Genomic DNA, 19,497 nt, shown 5'->3' with positions numbered 1-19,497 from the left:
CAACATCACTCATTGTCTCAGCTCTGGCCAGCAGCAGGTCTCTTTTGGACCCAGCTGAAACCAGCTCTTATCTAACATGGGGCAGCTTCTTGACTCTTCTCACAGAGGCCACAAATGCAGCTCCCTGCTATCAAAATCTTGCCATGTAAACCCAACACATAGAGAATGTCACAGTTCCTTAAGATTATGAAAGAATCAGGTGCCTTTGTGACTTATGAATAAAATTCATTGCACTTTGATATGAAAAAAAATATGTAGAGAAAGTACTATCAGAAGTTTAAATACAAATAGAATCAGAAAGCATTTTATCAAGGATAAAACTGGGAGCATTAAGAATATAAGTAGAATAGATTTGTGGAAAATATGGAAAGATGTTACAGCTAAGCCAACACCAGAGAGCAGCACAGCATGTTAAGAATGCGTTGGGATAGGGAAACAGTGCAAGCTGAAACCCCGGTGTCTGAACTGAGTTTTTCAGAGGTTTCATGTTGGCCCAATTCTAGTCTGGTATCACAGACTTGAGTGCCTGTCAGTGACTGAAATGCTTCTGGAACCTCTTAGTTCAATTTTATCCAGAAGGACTCCAGTCTGTGGGCTCTGAGGCTGCTGTGTGTTGCAAAGCACACAGACAACAGCAAGACTGGCTCCAAAAGCAGATCATCCAAACTGAAACACTAAATATAGAAGTATCACAGAGGGTAGTTCAATATTTTATCTCTTTGCTAAAGTCAGATGAAGCACATTGACCCAGAGAAGGGTTTGTATTCTTCAGAGCCGGTTTGTAAGATGAACTAATAAAAGATATCATCCCACCCATCCAGTAGACACTGTTTATCCTAGTGGTGTTGTGGCTATCGAGAGGCTGTTGATCAGAAGCTCTTGCAGTATAACTGGCTTAACACCCTCACAAAATTCTCTAATAACAATGATTTTAAAAACTCTTCCAGATATAACTTGAAATCATCCTCAAATCTTAAGATTGTGTCTTAAGAGGACAAAGGTAAATCTTCTAAGCTATTAATGAAAATACTGACCAGCTCCAAATAAATCCAAGGGAAAACTCCGAGATTCTACTTTGTGCCCCACTACCAAAATCAGTTATTGGTTAAGCATATTTTTTCAATCACAAGGACACTATTTTATGGCAATTTAAATTAATCTATATTTGTGTACAAATGTACATAGGCAGTTCTCAAGTCTAGTACAGCAATGTGAATTTAATGTCTCTCAGCTCCTGTTCCATTTGGGCAGTTGCTTTTCAAAGGTAAAAAATGAAATGGCAAGCCCTTGTTGAGCTTTTCCTACTAACAGGTTAGTGTTCCCTGACTTCTGTCTGTCTGGGTGAGTATGCTGGGCATCCACTGCGTTACATGCAGCAACTTTGCTCTCATCAACCTGTATCATTGCAACTGTAGTAGGTTTCTGTACTTGCTGCCCTAAATGATGGTAAGAATCATATATTCAAAACTAAGTGAACATTTTAAAATAAAAATGCTGCTCACCACTGTAAGGTTTTTAAGTTTTTTGATTGTAAAATTTACTGTTTGATTTTTGATCTTCTAAAGAAACAAAAGACAAAACCATATACACCTGTTTGTGTGGGGAGTGAGAGAGGAAGAAGATTCAAGAGAGTACTGTTTTTGCTTCTTATTAGATGTCAGTAGTGTTTTTATAGTTTCAAAGAGAATGATTTAAATGCTAAATAAAATATAACCAACCCTTAAAGTGTAATATAACAGAGCCAAAAGAAAGTACAAGTTGACCAAGTTCAAATGATCAGCTTGAAGACAGATAATTTCAAAAAATTTTGAAAAACTTTGTCTCTGGACACGCTCCAGAGCCTCGATGTCCTTCTTGTAGCGAGGGGCCCAAAGCTGAACACAGCACTCGAGGTGCGGCCTCACCAGAGCCGAGTACAGGAGCACGATCGCCTCCCTGCTCCTGCTGGCTGCATCACCCCTGACACAGCCAGGATGCCGTTGGCCTTCTTGGCCACCTGGGCACACTGCTGGCTCATGTTCAGGCGGGCATCAACCAGCACCCCCAGATCCTTTCTTCTACACAGCTTTCAGAGTTGCAGTAGCTACCACACTTTGCAAATCAACCGCTTTCTTCCCACTTCCTCATGGTTTAGCATCTGCTTGTGTTTCACACGTGTTGAAAATGCTTAATGAGATTTAAAGTAAATATATAGAATGTCAATTAACTTAGCCCCAGATTTGCATAGGTGTTTAGGTGCCTACTTCCCAATGATATTAAGTGCCTTAATACTGAATATGGAGTTTTATTCTTTTTTGCTGATGCCTCAATTGCCCTTCTTCCATAGCATGGTATTTCCTTTGTGTGATTTGTGTTTAAATTTCATGTTTTGGGGGATAAAGGGATTCATACAGGTTTGTACAAAGAAAGTGTTTTCAACTCAAAGTTTAGAGACACTTCAATGCTACAGATAGATAATACATGTATATATGAACTTCAGAATCTTTTTTTTATTATTATTATTATTAATAATAATAATTAATTTATTTATTTAGGACATATTTTGGTCCAGAGTCCAGTATTTCACTCTTACTGAGATTTTGGGACTTCAGCAGTTGAGATGTTCTATTCTGTTCAGGGCAGAGGTCAGGATTTTTTTGGTTATCTGACTCCCAGATTCATAAAAAATGAACAAGTCTAGAAAAAACGATCCAAAAAAAAGCATGTGTTTAATAGGCTCCAGAAATACACGGTTTCATATTTGAAAATAGGTGATTTTTTGGAGATCCATCTGTACCAGTGGATTTTCATAACACAATCTACATCATCAATGAGAAGAGGCTTGAAAAAGGAGGATGGGAGGAATCGTGGACACATCTGTGCATCCTCAAAAGATGCTGAAATGATTAAAATGTGTTTGTAAGTATTCAAAAGGTAATTTGGTTTAAAACAAAATGAAATGCTATCATGGATTTGAAGAGAGCAGATCTATCCAAACCATTTCATTGAATGAGGTCATCTGCTTAGTTCATAAGGATAAAGACATGAAAATTGTATCTTAACTTTAATGATGCACTGACAGTGTCCCACAAGGCCACATAAGGGAGTAGAAGGTATAGTCTGGAGCTTGTTACTGTTTTAGTAATATCTCAAACTGGTTTAGGGGAAGGAGAAAAAATGTATACTTGCAAGGAGTATGTGTTTCTCTGCCGAAATGGAGAGGGGGAGGGTGAAGATGCACTGTCAAGTGGAATCAAGACGAACATCTGTGCTAGGTTCACTTCTCAAAGTAATTTTAAATAAATGAGAGTTCACAATAAAACCCAGAAATTGAAGAGATGGCCCAAAATCTAAATATGACATTAAATGTAGATAAACTGCAGAATAAATGCAATTAAGACAATGATTTCACGGGGTGAGAGTCTGAAATAGTTTACAAAATTCTTGTGTTCTTCATTGGGGAGTTTTATAAAAAGATCTCAGTGCTGGTTGAGACTTGCATGATCGTACCTCATTGCAGGAGTTTGGATGATGCTTGGAGGTCCAATCCATATCCACATTTCTGTTGCGTTTATGGAGATTTTGTTTATAGAAATTCCATGCAAGAACACAAAGTAGCCTTTGACAATGAAGAGCTTTTGATTAGAGAATCTAATCCTTCAGTTCTTATTCAAATCTGAAGCTTTGCCTGTATGAGAATGCAAGTTTAGATGTTTTAAAAGGAGTTTTTCATACTTTTTATAAGTAATACTAGCAAACAACATAAGTGATATCACAAGAAACTTGCAGTCATTTCTCATTAAATCAACATCTGCTATTTTATTAGTCTGGCAAAGCCATATAATTTTGATGGGCTTTTCAGCCATAAAGCTCAATTGCAGGCATATGTTAAGTAAGAGTTGCAAAGATTTCCACTTTTTGCAAGGGTGGAAAAGAGACAGACAAATAGGCATGCGAGTGGAAATCATATTTCTGTGCATTTAATCTACTTTGCATGTGGCCCCAAATTTATACTGAGCATACACAAATACTTAGCTGAGTTACAAAAGGAGCAGTTAAAATGTCAAGTGAAGATGGTAGAGTACTGTCAAATACCACCAGTCATTGGGGAAAGGAGGAGGGGTCTACAGCTCTTGCTTCCATTTGCTTTTCTCAAATGTGCAATTGGTACAAGTTACTGATATGATGCATTCTTTCTTTATTCTAAGCATTTTTATTAAAGAATTCCTGAATTTCTTTCCTTTTTCTCTGGTGACTGAATGGCTCTTTCCTTGATCTCAGCCTTTCATTATGTGCTGGTACAATTTTCTGAAAGGCAAAAATAACCATCCTTCTTGGGGTGCTTGGTGTTAGTCTAGTGGTTTTGTTGTTTGTTTGTTTGTTTGTTTGTTTGTTTGTTTTAGGGCGAGGGGGGGTTCCTCATCAGCATCATTTGCTATATAGGTATAAATAGGTGAGAAAACATAAGAATTCAGACTTTGCTTGCAGTAGCAGCATCTTGTAATAAAAGAAAGAAATGAGATGAGATAACCTGTTAAAAAATACATTTTACCTTCTAACTAAACTCTGACCCTTATTTTTACAAGCTGGCCTGATAAAACTGTAAGAGAAAAAAAAAAAAAAAAAAAAAAAAAAAAAAAGAGAAAGAATGACAGAAGAGGAAATCAGCTCTGTGGTTCGAGTTATTTCCTGACATTAGGTAACACGTTCACTTACTGTAAACCTACAGTTAATCTATGTCCACAGAAAACTTCATTGAGTGGGGTTGCTTAATCCCATCAGTGTGTTTAGAATTAAGACATTTGAGTGTTATCATCTCAGCTCAAGTCAAGCTGAATGCTGGAGAAACAAAATGCTTTAGGGAGTTAATAAAACTAGAGTTGTCACTTATAGGAGCCTAGCAATACTATTTGTTCAGCTGAATGCTGGGGACCTCTTGCATCCTCACCACCTTGCTGCAGAACAGATGCTGTCTGCAGTCTCCCTAAGTGTGTCTCTGTCTGTGAAGAGATAGAGAAGCAGTTTGGGAGCAGTGCTGAGACATCCTTATTTCCTAAGCTTGACTGGAAGAAATCCCTACCTCTCAGGAACTGGAAAAAGTCAGAAATGTTAATTCCCAAGGGAGCTGATGGCCATAAAGGAAACCTACAGCTTCAGGAGTGATAGCACTGTCTCACTTTCCACACCTACATGTAGGTCTTCAAGTCTAAACTACTCAGCCTAGGTGATGGAGATGAAAGAGAATGGAGAGAAACTGGCATCACCAGAGTATGAAAGCTTTAACTCTCTGGCTGTGGCTTGACAATATGGGGCCATGGTTGCTTGAAGAGCTCTTCCTTTTGGCTCCTTTTCTCCCAAGGAATTTGTTCTGGTTCTCTGACTGCTGCAAAGCTGGTGATTTGGGTGCTGCCTGAAGTAGGTTTCTATCAATCATCCAACTTGAGGTCAGTGAGATTACGAAGACACAGAGCTGACTTCTGTATGCACCTTCTTTCTCCAAGGGCATCATGAGTGGAGAAATTCCCTTCTGAGAAATGCAAAAGATGAGGGGAGACTTTCCTGGCTCATTCTGGGAGAAGACCGTTTTTCCTGTGTCCCTATGTCCCTTTCAGAAGCTGGTAGGCTCCCTTCAGTTCATATGATATCCAAGAAACGTGTGGACACTGTGTTTTTTGTTTAAATGTCTTGTCCCTATTCCCCTTTTTAAGTGAAGCCATGTTTCCTTGTCTTCTTGTGCCCACCACAATTGTCTTCAGAAGTGCAACTGCAGGAGACTGGGGTGTGGTGTTGCCTGTGTTGCTGCCATGGTGAGCTGCTCCTTGGATAAGTCATAGGCCACAGCTGCCAAGCCTCATCTCAGTGTTTTGAGGCTTATCAGACTTCTCAGGCAGCTAAGCTGGCAGCAGACAGAAGTGTTTCTGTAGCTGGGCTTCCTATATCACTGAGTAACCATCTCTGGCATAAGCCAAGAAATACAGCTCGGTTCTTCCACTACTTCCCCGCAGCCTCTTCAAGGAAAGGCATGTATCATCTGGCTGGTTTTACTAGAAACAGTGCTGCTTTTTCCTTCTAATTCTGAAAAGTGTAAGGATTTTCAGAGACTGAGCCAGAGACATAACCAAGAAAATCCTCCAGCTGAGGTGAAGCCTGATCTAAGGAATAGAGGTGGCTGCTGATGCCTGCTGATTGCTGACTTTTGATGCCTGTGCCCAGATAGTTAGTTTTTGTTGTTGTTGCTATCAAGAGGCAACAGTTTATGGTGAAACTTTTCTTTTTAAAGACCATATTCTAGTCCCTTCTACATGGAAGATGCTCAGATGCATAAGGCCACCTGAGCACTAGCAGGCTCTCCATGATTCAGGTAGTGCCCTGTATTGAGTGCTTCAGCATCCTCCCGGGTGGATTAAATGAAGTGTCCAACGCCTGCTGCTTACAGTGTTTCTGCTTGCATCAAGTGGTATCTTCACACTTTGCAATGTTGTGGTCTTGTTTCTATGCTAAACCTAAGAAAACTGTCCTCTGAGAGGGATGGTAGTGTTGCAGGATTTGGGGAATTTTATGACCAGTTGTTTATTTAAGTAAATCCATTAAGTTTCTGGGTAGGTAGTATGTCTAAGATAGATGTCTAAGATGTACTAATTAACAAAAGGTCTTCATCACAACTCGGCTGTGTATTCCATAACAACTGTAGTGGCATCTGCTGGTAAGGCTTACAACTGCAACGTTTTCAGTGCTAACAGGGGATATCTGTGTATTAGTGTTGGCATTCAGGAATGTTTTCTTACGCTATTTAAAATGCCGTATCAAGGAAGCAGAGCTGTATCAAGGACACCTAAAGCTCCAAGTGAACAGACCTCATTGCTCGCAGTGACTTGAGATAGAGTTTGGGCTGGGCTCCTCAGTTTTGTTCCAGACAAAACGACCCTGTAATCCATTTACAAGTTCAAGCCTTTGCTTTAGATATCATGGAATAGAATATGCTCACTGACTTTTTATTTACTTATTTTAGGGATTTGCTTTCCCCAAATTGATGTCAGTGCTAGAAAATCTTAGGCTTGCTGAAGCCATCTCTCTTTGAAGTGCAACACAGAGGAAAAATGGCTGAACCCTGTGAATCTGCTTTCCTAGCCAGGTAATTTTGGTATCTTTCTTAGTGACACTATCAAAGAAAGTAGTATGTCCTCAAAAAGGAGAAATGCAGGCAAAAGGAAGAGCCTCAGGAAGTGGAGAGAAGGACTAAAAGAACCTGAAACCTATTGAGGAGGATACAGCATATCTCTGGCTGTGTCTGTAAGCATTTCCCTGGGGTTTATAAATGCAATGTATGCAGCCTTGTTGTAGGTTCATTTAAGTCATTGATACAGATGCGTAGAAGATGTAATGCAAATTACTCTTGAATTAATGTTGTTGTGAGGATCTGCCAAATACCATGCAAGTTTGGGGAATCCTATTTCATGTGAAAATGAACTTTCAGTTCAGCTGCAGTGCTCCCAGGCCTTTCTACTTGGGACTGCTTATTTCAAATGCTAAATAAGTTACTTGTTAGATAGTCATTCAATGATTTAAACTAGCCAGGCAAAACCCTCATTTCTCCTTCCCAGGGCTTCCCACTAGAAAAGATAAAGGATGGTCTAAATTTGACACACGTAAAAGAACATGACATATGCTTTTTAAACACAGAAGGGATTCAATCTTCTGAAGGTACTGCAAAATTGTATGTTCAGTTTGAAACATCTTTTTATATACAATGTCAGTAGTAAATGAGAACCAGTTGTATTAGCAACTTAGGAGTCCTTGTGGCTCATTTTGTCATAGTGGCACTGCCTGGTACACAAGTCTTTTGAAGACCTAAATTTTATGATAGGTTTCAAGCTAAAGATTGCATCTAAAATGGAATTATATGTATTTTTTAAAAAGTGAATAATTTAAAATATCTTTTTTCCAATGGGAAGGTGTTAACTTATCATACCTGACCTCTACAGATGCTCTTTGGGCACAGCATTTCAAATTAGTATAGAAAACATACATATATTTGATAATTATAGTGGGGAGAGACTAAATTAGCTACATGGGCCTACTGCTCTACTACATGATAACTTGGCAAGTACACGTTCGTGTATAGATCAGAGGCACATAAAAAATACCATTTAACTCTTCTGCAGATTCACAAGAGCCAAGCATATGTGTAACTTATTTGTTCCTTCTCTACAGTAGGAAACAATAGATAAATAATGTACAGCAAAAATCTGACTAATCTTTGCAAAAGCTCTTGTGCTTAGTTTTGGTGCTATATAAATGAAAACATTTTCTGAAGGACTGTGTTATGTTTTAGGGCTGCAACAACATAAGCTCACAACTGTTACTACTATTTTAATAGAGAATAATTGGATCCTCTGTTTGAAGTTTTTTTGGGGAAAATCAATAAGACTGATGCTCTGGTGCAGTGGGGATACAAGAATGGCATCTGTTTTAGAACAGAACAACAAAATGCTTGAAGTTGATCTAAATGATCCAGCATATATAACTCTTGCTATACTGTCTGGTTATTTGATTCCTGACCGCTTACTGAAACTTTATTTATGTTTGTCCAAATCCTCTCTTCATTGTGAGCACTTCAGCTCATTAACTTCTCTATGATATTACTGAGACAGCTAGCAGGAAACAACCTGAAGCACAGAAACCACACTGCTGGGACAGCTATTTATATGCACCGCTGAAGGCTTTCATTTGCTGTAGCGGTTAAAAAAAAAAAAAAGCACCACCCTGCCATTTCCTCCCCATCTTTCAGATGGCACTAGCTTGCCCTGATGACAAGCAAGAACTCAATGAAGTTGGAATCGCCCCTGCAGCTTCAGGAACCTGAATAAATTCATTTCCTTATGAAGCACTTGACCACGGATCATCTGGCTCCACAAGAAAATTGTAAATGGGTGTTTTACATGAACTTTCACTGAACCTGAATTGTAGTGCACATATTTACCACCTCCACTGTTTTCTGCAGTAGACAAGTACTTCTTGTTAGCCAGACTACTGTGGAAGAGGGTCTGATTTCATGAAGCCCAGCAACCCACATGTAGAAGTTGGCCAGTCCTGAATACGTAGCTGGTGCACAGACACAGGTTAGCTGCACATCCATTATGTATCAAGCATCTTGCATTTCACTTACTACTTCCAGACATGCTGGGAGTAGAAGATCTGAATTTCACCCAACTTACTGAACTTGAATCTTGGTTCAATTTGCCTCTGGGAATAGGAATTGTCTTGTCTGTAATGCTTCTCCTGAAATCTTGTGTGGCAACTGAGGTTTAATCAAGAATCTAAAGAATTCTGGCCAAAAGTCTCCAAAACTGATTGGAGAATTTGTTTAGTAAAAACAAATTAGATTTTTTTTAGGAATTGTTAGATTTTCGGGAAATCAAATTCATGATAAGAAGTACATGCTGCTTCTTGGGGTGGAGTGTGGGGGTGTGGTTAGGGGAGTACGAAAGACAACAGTAAATGACCACCTATCTACAGAAAACTGCAGGTGTACCTGCATCCAGAAAGTCTGCAGCTACACTGCTATTTTTTTATTTTTTTTTCCTAAGGCAAATGTTGGAAGTTTTGATGCTGTTTTGCTGCATGTTTGTCTAGAAGTGTCTTCTGTAAATGGGATGCAACTAAAACTGATAGGCTTCAGGATCTAGCATTAAACACCGTCCCACCCTGAAATCAAAATGTGCACATCTTGCTACCAAGCACAGCTGATGAGGCCACAGAGATGACACTGTTTTGTTCATATAGAATTTCTGATATATTTAAAACTTTCTTTTTCCAAAGACCACCAACACTTAAAAAATGTCTTATAAACATAAATTTCAGTGTGCCATAATTTATACAGTATCAGAAACTCATGACAGTTGGGGGTCTGGGGAGGGATCAAGATTTAAATTATTCTGCCCCTTAAGGCTTAGGCCTAACCAGAATGATTCTTTTACTTAGAAATGCAAAAATGGTCTAGAGAAAGATTCACATTTGAACACTCTCTGAACTTCATGGAATTTTGTGCTTTAAAGTATTTCTACTGAAGCTGATGTCTGAACTGAAGTAGTTCAGTTCTATAAATGAAGTGTGTGGGGATGTGTGTGGGAGGTCCATTTGTTGGTCAGATTGGACCAACCACAAACATACAGATTATAGTTGATGATGAGCTTGAATAAAAAGCAACGCATTTGATTCCCTCCTGTCCCAGCTGATCTTTCTACTCCTTTCAGACGTATGTTTATTTTCCTCCAAGTTACTGTATGCTAGTATTGTTCTTATCTATACATTCACTTGATTATGTGGCTGTGTGCTGAGCCTGTCATTTACGTTGCTGTTTCATTATGTGCGTAATTATTTCTCTGTGGGCAGCCAGAACTGCTAATGATGCTGCATCAATTGCTGCTACTGTGAGAGCTGAGAGCAGAGTGTTAACTTCTGCAGAGCATAATTAAAGTTAATGCATGTATGGTGAGAACAATGTAGGTCAGAGCATTCTCAGAATTGCTCCTTGGATGCACTAACTGTGGCTGGTTATTTTGGCATCAAGTTCACAATAGTTTACTCCATGAGGGACCTTTGAGTTTACTGTGCTTCCACAGAAAGCATCTTGTTGCCCATTTGTAATGTAGCTTTTGATTTGTGCATCTTATGCAGATTCTGATGAGATCTGTTCCTTCAATGGGATTGTGATAAGCATATTTGTCCCAATTCTCCATACAGCCCCAAAATCCCACAATGTTTTTCTTGCTCCCAAAGTAGTGACTGCACTTTGCTCTTGGAAAACGTGCCAAGAAACCAGGATTAAATCCACAAAATGAATGCCACACAAAACGAACAGAGCATGATCACATAATGGAGAAAAGAGATGTAAGGATGGAGAATGATGTACTTAGTTACATCTTGGTTAATTAGTTTTGCCACTGAAGTGCACATGGAGAACCTCACATGTCTCCGTTGCAGGCAGTGTCACTGTAGCAGCATTGCAGCAGCCATCACCCCCAAGCAGGTGTTGGAGAATGGGGTCCTCATGGGGTTCTGGCTTGAGATGAGCTCTGGGTCTGTGTGGAGCCTGGTCCCCAGAAAGTTTGTGGAGTATTTGGAGGCCATCCTGGGCCTCACAGTTCAACTGGCTGCAAAATGATGCTACTGTGAAGTATGGGTTGAGTCTAGCAAGTTAATGGAAACTAGTGTATTTTTTTTTTCCCTACAGGGATGAAGTCTTTGCGTGCCATTTTTCTCACTGATAATTGGAAAGCTAATCGCAACGTGTCTGACAGTCAGAGGTCAGAGCCTAGCACTGATTGCTTTGCTTTCCTCTGGTCTAATTGCAGCACCTCAAACCAGAAGCAATACCACACATACACAGTGAACGCTTTAGCTTGCACAAGAAGCACCTGTAAATAGTCCCTCATGTCTTGAGAATGTTGTCATCTTTGGTTTAGCTTCCAAAATTGCTCTGGAAGCACAGTGCTTTCAGCTTTTGATGAGAAAAGCATCATTTGCCTTGAACTCCCACACTACTCTGTGGCAGTCCATCAGAGAGGGCTGCTGTTGGAGTGAAAACATTCTCACAGCCCTGACAGATGTGAAATGCTGTTTTAGCTGTGCTTGTGGTTTTGTTTTTTGAGGGAAGTGAGCCCAAGAATGAAGGGAGCTAACTTGCATGTCCCTCTGCCAAGTTGTTTTGTGTGACCTGAAGGTTATTTATTTTGAAGCATTTGGGTTAAATACCACAACCCTCAGAGCACATGCCTCTAGTTGCCCCCAGATACACATTTTATAGAAGCAAACTGTGTGGCTGCTTTGACGTGGAGAAATACCCTTTAGGGTATAATATAATAGTAACAGTGGCACAGGGCAACCCTTTTAACTCAAGCCAGTGCTGTAGGCATCATCTCAGATGTGTGTGACAAATCCTAATTTCCATGTAGAACATGGAAGAATCATTTTACCAAATATCATTCCCTGTTTGTCTGTCCCTATGCAAAAAGTAAGTTCTGCCTGAGGTCACTTTTGAACAGCTTCCTCAGAGAACAGAAAAAAAGCAATATGTGTATTTGAGAGGGTGGTGGATGTAGGGTTCAAGAAGCAATTGCATCATGCAGTCATCTAATTCTTGTTCAGCTAACAGGTAACTTCTGCAGCCACTGAGCTGTTTATTTTTAACCAGTCCTAGATGCTTCCCTGGAACACTAGTAACAACAGCTCTTCAGACAGAGAGGCCACAGGAGCTGTAACAGACTGAATTTGTTGCAAAAACTTCAACAGACAATGAAAATTTAAATGAAGCTTTGTGTAAGTACTGGACAAAAATAACTTAAAAGGCACCCTAGAAGACTGCTAAGGGGCATCAGCAAGCACACAACAACAGCTGACTGCAGCAGTGGGAACATGCCTATCCAGCTACGTTCAGACAGCCTCTGCTCCCCACCAGTTCAGCCATCCATTTGGGCTCACAAACCACTATGCTTGGTCTGCCCCCTAATTACCTGGTTGTGGAGACCAGAGTCCTTGAGTTTAGTTTTCTGCTCTGAGGATGTCCAGCTGAAAACCGTCAAGGTGATTCGGCGCTCATTGCTTGCTGCAGGTGTTGAGACGTGCTTGTACTGCTGGGACAGCCAAGGGGGTAAATGCTCTTTGTCACCTATCACCTCCCAGAGGGCTTCAGTACAGAAGGATATACGTGTAAAGGGACAACTGAGAGGAGAGACTTAGAATGAAGGAAAAGGAAGAAATAAGGATTATTTTTTTCTTGAACATTGTATTGACTGTTTATTCCTAAAATAAACATTCAGCCTGTTGCACTTAATATCTACAGGGAGCTAGCTGGTCAACAAGGCAGGACTTAAACGTATGCACATAAAATAGGTGAGGGGGCTATTGGTTCCTAGCTTGGTAATAATTGTGCATAAATTAGAGCGGTTGAAACATGTACTCTAAAGGAACATGAAATATGGTAATACTTTCCAGTGAGTCACAGAATAATCCACAGCCTTGGTGTCCTATCAGATACAGCTAATATTGCTGTTTTTTGTTTTGTTTTGTTTTGTTTGTTTGTTTGTTTTTGGTTGTAATAGACATGTCTCCAGCTTCCATCAGTTTGGGTGAAGCTCTTGCTCTAGTTTCCACAAGATTCTTCCTTAATATACTGTGTATTTGTTAGTTTTAACCCTAATACTGTTATTATTCTGTTCTGTGTCATATATACCAGAGAGCAAATGTATCCTAGATTAGACTGTATGGAGTGGACTGTAAAGGTTCTACATCTGTGACTAAACTAGCTGAATTTAATGCAAAAAATATATAGTTCTCTGTAAGATTTCTCCCCTCTGCCTTTTCCCATTTTTTTCCATGTTGTATATTTATGCAGCAAGCCATTACTTGAGATAACAAAACAAAAAAACAGAAGCAGCTCACCACAATATTGGTGTTAGTGGCTGCTTTGAGACCACCTCTGATAATCACGTTTTTATTGCAAGGTAACAGGTTGCACTAAAAAATAAAATTTCTGCTTCTAACTTGCATGTCTTCCAGCCTTTCTTCCTTCTTGCTTTTCAAGTATGACCCCATATACTTTGTAGCAGGCCTCTGATTTGGGATTGTTCTCGCAAAGTCACTCAATAATTTAGTGGTAACTGGAAACACATTTTGGTTTGTTAGTTTGTGGTGGTGCTGTTCTAACTGGCATAGCTGCTGGCATGGCACAGTGCTGCTTTTTTCCCTCCTGGTTTCCCTTACTCCATGGTGCAGCCAATTACTTACACCCGGAGGATGAAATTTAGTTCTAGTTGCAGTAGCTTAAGGGAGATTGTTGTAACAAGCAGGATTCCTGAAGAAAGTGTGCCACTGGCTAGGGCAGCTGCTGAGGATGCAAATGTTACAACAGTTTTCCTGTCTGAGGAGCAAAACAATAAGGCACAGATATGCTGCTTGTTTGCATGCTTGTAGGCAAATTTTTTGTGTGTTGAATGTGCTGAAACTTATAAACTAGGTTTTAATTGCACTGTGTAGACTGCAAGTGAAAATGACTTTCCAAAATTCCTGAGAAAGCTCAGCCAGTTTTACCATGTAAAACTTTTCTATATAAAATTTCTGAAGTGTTTCTTTGCATTATATATCTAACAAATGTATTATGTATTGTAAATACACAAATTATAAATTAAATTTATAATTGTAATTGTGCACAATTTTGTGCAATTATTAATTTGTACAAAATATATATTAAAATTATGTGTGATATGTAGCATATATAGTTATATAAACATTTATAAATTTCTTATGTGTTTATATATGCCATATCCTCATGTTCATAAATATGAGAATCTGTGTTTATTTAAAAAAAAAAAGAAACACACACACACTTAAAAAATCTCTAATTTGCTTAGTATCATTTGCCAACTATTGAGTCAACTTAGGCTGTTCTATAGTGTATGACTCATTTCCTCTCTGGACCCTTGGGAGCTGTGGTATTTTGCCTGTTTTCATGCACATGGAAAGCAGTATCACACCTTGCTACTGCTTTTTGTTTTCAAATTTACATGTGCTGGCTCTAATATGCTAATAAAAAACAGTTAAAAGAAATAGGATAAGCATGCATAGTCTAAAGACTAGGAGGGCTCTAATTTTGCAAAGGACAGTCAGTGGATATCACTGGTGCTTATTGCTATTTCAGAACCATGGCCTAATGAGGAAAGCAAACTAGAAGCAGGACTCCCCTTTATAGCTAAATGCTAGCAAAAGCCTAGGCTCTTTGTGTCTCCTTGATACAGGAAACCAAAATGAGGAAGGAAAGGAAGGTTTGAAAACTTAAGCTTAATGAACAAAGCTTAATATATATGATGATGCCAAAAAATTCAGTTTTTTTTTTTTTTTTTTTTTTTTTTTTTTTTTTTGTCTTATTTTGGGAAAGTTTGTGTAGAGAAACTGGGTTATCCCCCAGTTTGGAGGATAAATTATCCCAGACTGGAGCACTGGGAGATTTGCAGTAGTTTGAAAAGAGGAAACTCATCTTCCAGAGCAAAGGAGACTTGAGAAGGGTCACCAACTGCTGGTAGCTGTAGGCAGGAAGAGAAAATCATCTCATCTTGAACTTGAAAGCAAAACTCAATTTCAAGTGAGAACTGTGTCAGCAATGGGAGTGGCTAAATTCGCAGTTTAGGCAACCCATGCCTAACCCATGTTTATTTAAGTGTCAATACATAGGTAAGAAAACATTTGGAGGAAGATCTTTCCCAGAGATTTTCTTTTGAAGTAATACAAGAAGCCTCCCTGCACTTTGTGTATTCATGAAGTAGATGTTTTTAGGATGAGGGCTGCAGCTGCCAGCCAACATGCAGGACTGCAGGGGGAAGGTGGTACTGCAAGTGAGAGCATTTCAGAAACTGTCCTTTGTGTCCTGAACGTTGTAAGGTGTTTCCAGATACGCTGAACAGGAAAACTTCTGCAACTCCACTCTATCCCCTTACCCCAAGCCTTTGTGAAGCTCTCATGACTATACAAAGAGATTTTTTCATGTCAGGGTTCTGGGTGATGCTGCTTTATCCCCCTCCCTTTTTGTCTGCACAGAGAAAGGATGAGTGCTTCAAACTAGAAAATGCTTTAAAATCCCAGCTTTGAAACAAGGCTAGTGGGTGCCGTAATAATCTCTTCATTTCTGTTTAGCCTTGCCTGAAAGCTATCTGCAGAAGCAGCCCTGACTTTTTTTTTGTTGTTTGTTTGGTTTGTTTTGTTTTTGCCATTGGCAGTTGTTTTGCTATTCTACCTGGGAACTTGGATAATCCAAGGAATCATTTTGCAGCCGTCTGGCGCAGGACGCCACAGCTTCACCAAAAAGCTGGTGCAATGTTGGCAAAGGTCATACATCAGGGAGATGTGCTCCAGATAGTATTTTTATGTAAAGCTAATGGAAGAGGAACAGAAAATAAAGTGAATTGGCTATTTTTCAGGTTGCTGTGTGGTTTTCATACTTGGTTCCCCAACAGCCTTTGTATGGGAAAGGTTTCCTGCCTTTCTTTTCATCATCAAAAGTGTGTGTGTGGCAGATGAGTAACTCCAGATCTTTGTTGTAATAACCCCTGGGCCACACAACAGCAGCTTCACCTTAAAGAAATAGAGTGAGAAAAAGGGAAAAACCCAGTCTGATGCAATGCGAGGGTTTGTGGGTCCCCCAGAGCAAGGGCTTAGCACAGCAAGTGTGTTGCAGTAGGAAGGATCTATCCAGGTTAGGTTAGCTGGAGTAATTTTGAAGGGAAAGCACACTTCTGAAGCAAATAGAGCGAGCCGTATTGCCTGTTGGCATAAATGCAAAGCATGTATGACCAGGAAACATCTTCGTGTTTGTGCATGGGAGGGTGCTTTCAGGTCAGGTTTTCACTGAGGTTCGTTTGTAGCCAACAAAACGCTGGCTCCCTCCCACCTGTATTCAAATCATTGAGGTTATCCTGCCCAGCAGCCTGCTAGGAGGAGGCTGTAATTTCATGCAACTCAATGCCATGTGCTTGCATCTTGTGTATTTTTAGTTATTTATTATTTGATATTGGATTTTAAAACATATGTATCTTAAAGCAGAACCCTGTAACCTACTGCCCACGTGATTTCCAAATACGCTGTATGCGCAGCAGTCTATTTCTGGCCCTAAAATACTTGTCAAAGCTCTCTGGGACTGTGCAGCTCCGTGCAGAGCTGGGAAAAGTGTTTGTTAGCTGGCTGAACCACCCTACCAGGACACCGAACTAAGGCACTGATGTCTGCAGTAATGCTTTCTTTGAGAACAAAGTGTAGTTTCCTTTTGTGTGTATGTGGTTAAGTAGTGCAGAACAAATAAACATTGTGTGGGAATTGGTAGTAACAGAATTTATGTATTTATTTAATGTCTGAATCACTTGTTTCAATGATTTGTTGCCTTGGGAATGCCTGAGATTGCCACTGAAATCATGAAAATTACATATACACCCATGGCGGGTACAGATGGCTGTTGCATTAACAGCCAGGGATAAATGGGGAGAATTTAAGAGAAAGAGGAGAAAAGAGAAGACTGAAGTCTGCAAGTGTCTTTGCCTTTTATCTGTTCCAAAGTATTGGCTCACTGAAACTTCTCATATTAGTATTGTCTGTCATCACTCCTGTTCTGGGTGTTAGCTGCTCAGTGCTCAGCCAAAATTTGAAGATCAATTTGTGTGTTCTAAATGGTCCCCATATCACGTGTTGGTGGTAGGGTAGATGTATAGTCTTTGCAGGTAGGGAAGGAAGGTAAGAAAGATTTATGAAAATGAGGATGGTGTAAGGCAAGCCCTGAGGGGTTCTGATTCATTTACTGGAATTGTTCCTGGTGAAGCTAACTTTCTGCAGATATTCTTATAACAATTTTAAAAATTTATAACAATTTTAAAGTGGCAGGCACTGGCAGGAAAAAAAGTGAACCAAGTCCAAATGCCAAGTGCAGGGTTTTCAGTTTTGGTGACCGCATTTGAACAAATCTTCCTTTTGTTTCTTGCCAACACTTCTGTTTAAATGCTCCATCTTGAAAAAATAGATTGGAAAACCTACATTCATGGATATATTTCAACATGCTGGTAGAAACATAGACGTTGAAGTTCAAAGTTTAAAAGATTTAAATTACTGTATGTAAAAAATAATAATAAAAAACCAGTTGAACAGGTTTTATGAAATAAGTCAATTTAATTGAGAGTAGATATGCAGCAATAGCAGCTCATAAAGCCAAGGTATGTGAGTTCACCTTTTTTTTTTTTTTTTTTTTTGGTGCATTGAGCTTACATCTCTGTTTATCATCAAATTATTTTCCAGCAGTCTGCAGCCCCACTGTCCATCCCTGTGTGGATCAACACGAACAGCTTTTGCAGGCTGCCATGCCATTCGCAAACTTGGTACTAGCAGTGTGCTGAACTCTTCATTTTTGGTACAAAGCCCGTTAAATATTACTTTCAGCTATTGAAAGAAGTTGTGCCTACTGTCAGTGACAGGCAGAAGAATCATAAAGCGGTTAAAAAAATAAAGCTGGACAGCCAACATTTTTGTGGGCAGAGCTGTGTATGTGTGTATATAAAGATTTTGAAGTGACATTTATTTTTTTTTTTTTCCAGACACCAGAGAACTTTAACGATTTAGGGGTGCAATATGGTTAATGTGCTATAGCTGGGGGTTGAGGCCAATTTTTTCCCTACATCCAGCACAGTTTGTCACACAAGAAGCAGGGGAAGGTATCTTCTGTCCCTGCTGTCCTGCTGAGATTCCAGATGGCTGCAGCACATCAGCTGAGGTTGCTCTCTGCTCTGCAATGCCTTATTGAAGACTAAAGGTAATGGATTCAAGAACTAGAAGCCTACTGTGAATCTGTTTGTGAGTCAAGAGATGCTTGAAACCCAGCAGTGTCTTTTAAAAATATTTTAAAGTAATTAAGTTTTCTTCATTATTCTATAATTAAAACCACTTCCTGTTTAAATATTTACAATGCATGTAGCTCTGACATGTCTTGAAAATACTAAGAAATACTGCAGTATGTGTTTACTGTAATTTTTTGAAAATTGACTGCTTCAAGGGCTTCCTGCTGGAGTAATTTAACAATCGTGCTGCAAAAATAGGAAGGTAAGCAGCCCAGCCAAAGATACAGTAGCTAAAACTCTTATTTCAATACTCATTGCTTAGAGAATCAAAGAATCTACTTCCCTTAGTCAATACTGAGCCTTATTTATAAATTCATATACAATACAAAAAGGAAGTTTGGACTACTGTGGAGATCAAAGTTTCAATGTTTTTTTTCCTACCCCTGTTTAGAGAACTGACGTTGGTTTGCATGTGTCTGTATCCCTCTCCTTATTGCTGAGCGCAGCACTTGTTGATAGCCTTGGATATTTTTTTTAAAGCTGTTTCTGAAGATAAACGTTTTGCAAAACTCCCCAGAATACAAGCGCTCATCTTAATTTGCCCAGAGCCACACTGTCTGTTAGTGTGCAGTTTCTTCATATGGTTTTAAGTTCAAATTTTATGTGCTATAAATTAAGATATAATGGGAAGCTTCTTCCATGATTAAGGGTGAAACCCCAGCCTTACTGAGGCCTGTGCAAACACAGCCTCTACAGATTCTGTTCAACAAAATTCAGAGGTTAATCCCCAAACTCCCGCTCCTTTTTAAAGAACCATTCTATCACAGAAAAATAAATAAATAAAATTCTATGCACTAATCTAAACTATCCCTAAATTGCCTGATCACATTCACATTCTTTAATCTTCACAATCGTGTTTTTTTTTTTTTTAAATGTATTGTCCTTAGTTTTTCCAACAGCATTTTCAGAAACAGAGGTGATTATTTTTTTGTCAATGAGCAAAATCGAGCCTGCCTTTTCTTTTATGTTATATCTTATGATTCAAAATGCATGGTGCATGTGTTCATCAGTGTATGCTCATCTGCAGCAGCTGTGTGTGTTGGGAAGGCAACTGCCATCTGGGAGATTTCTTCCTCTAATGCAAATAGTGGAGATC

At 39.3% G+C, this 19,497-nt stretch overlaps 1 long non-coding RNA gene across 1 annotated transcript; it reads left to right on the top strand.

Annotated features, from left to right (window-relative positions):
* Window positions 1-5,969: 5,969 nt before the first annotated feature.
* Window positions 5,970-18,029, top strand: LOC311434936. The gene is made up of 3 exons (XR_014691842.1): window positions 5,970-5,999; window positions 6,989-7,111; window positions 17,806-18,029. It is a non-coding gene; the product is annotated as an uncharacterized lncRNA (long non-coding RNA).
* Window positions 18,030-19,497: the final 1,468 nt, after the last annotated feature.

This window comes from Aythya ferina (genome assembly GCF_964211825.1).
Source record: "Aythya ferina genome assembly, chromosome: 3".
In the NCBI taxonomy this organism is placed as follows: domain Eukaryota; kingdom Metazoa; phylum Chordata; class Aves; order Anseriformes; family Anatidae; genus Aythya; species Aythya ferina.
This window is presented reverse-complemented; position numbering and strand designations above follow the sequence as displayed.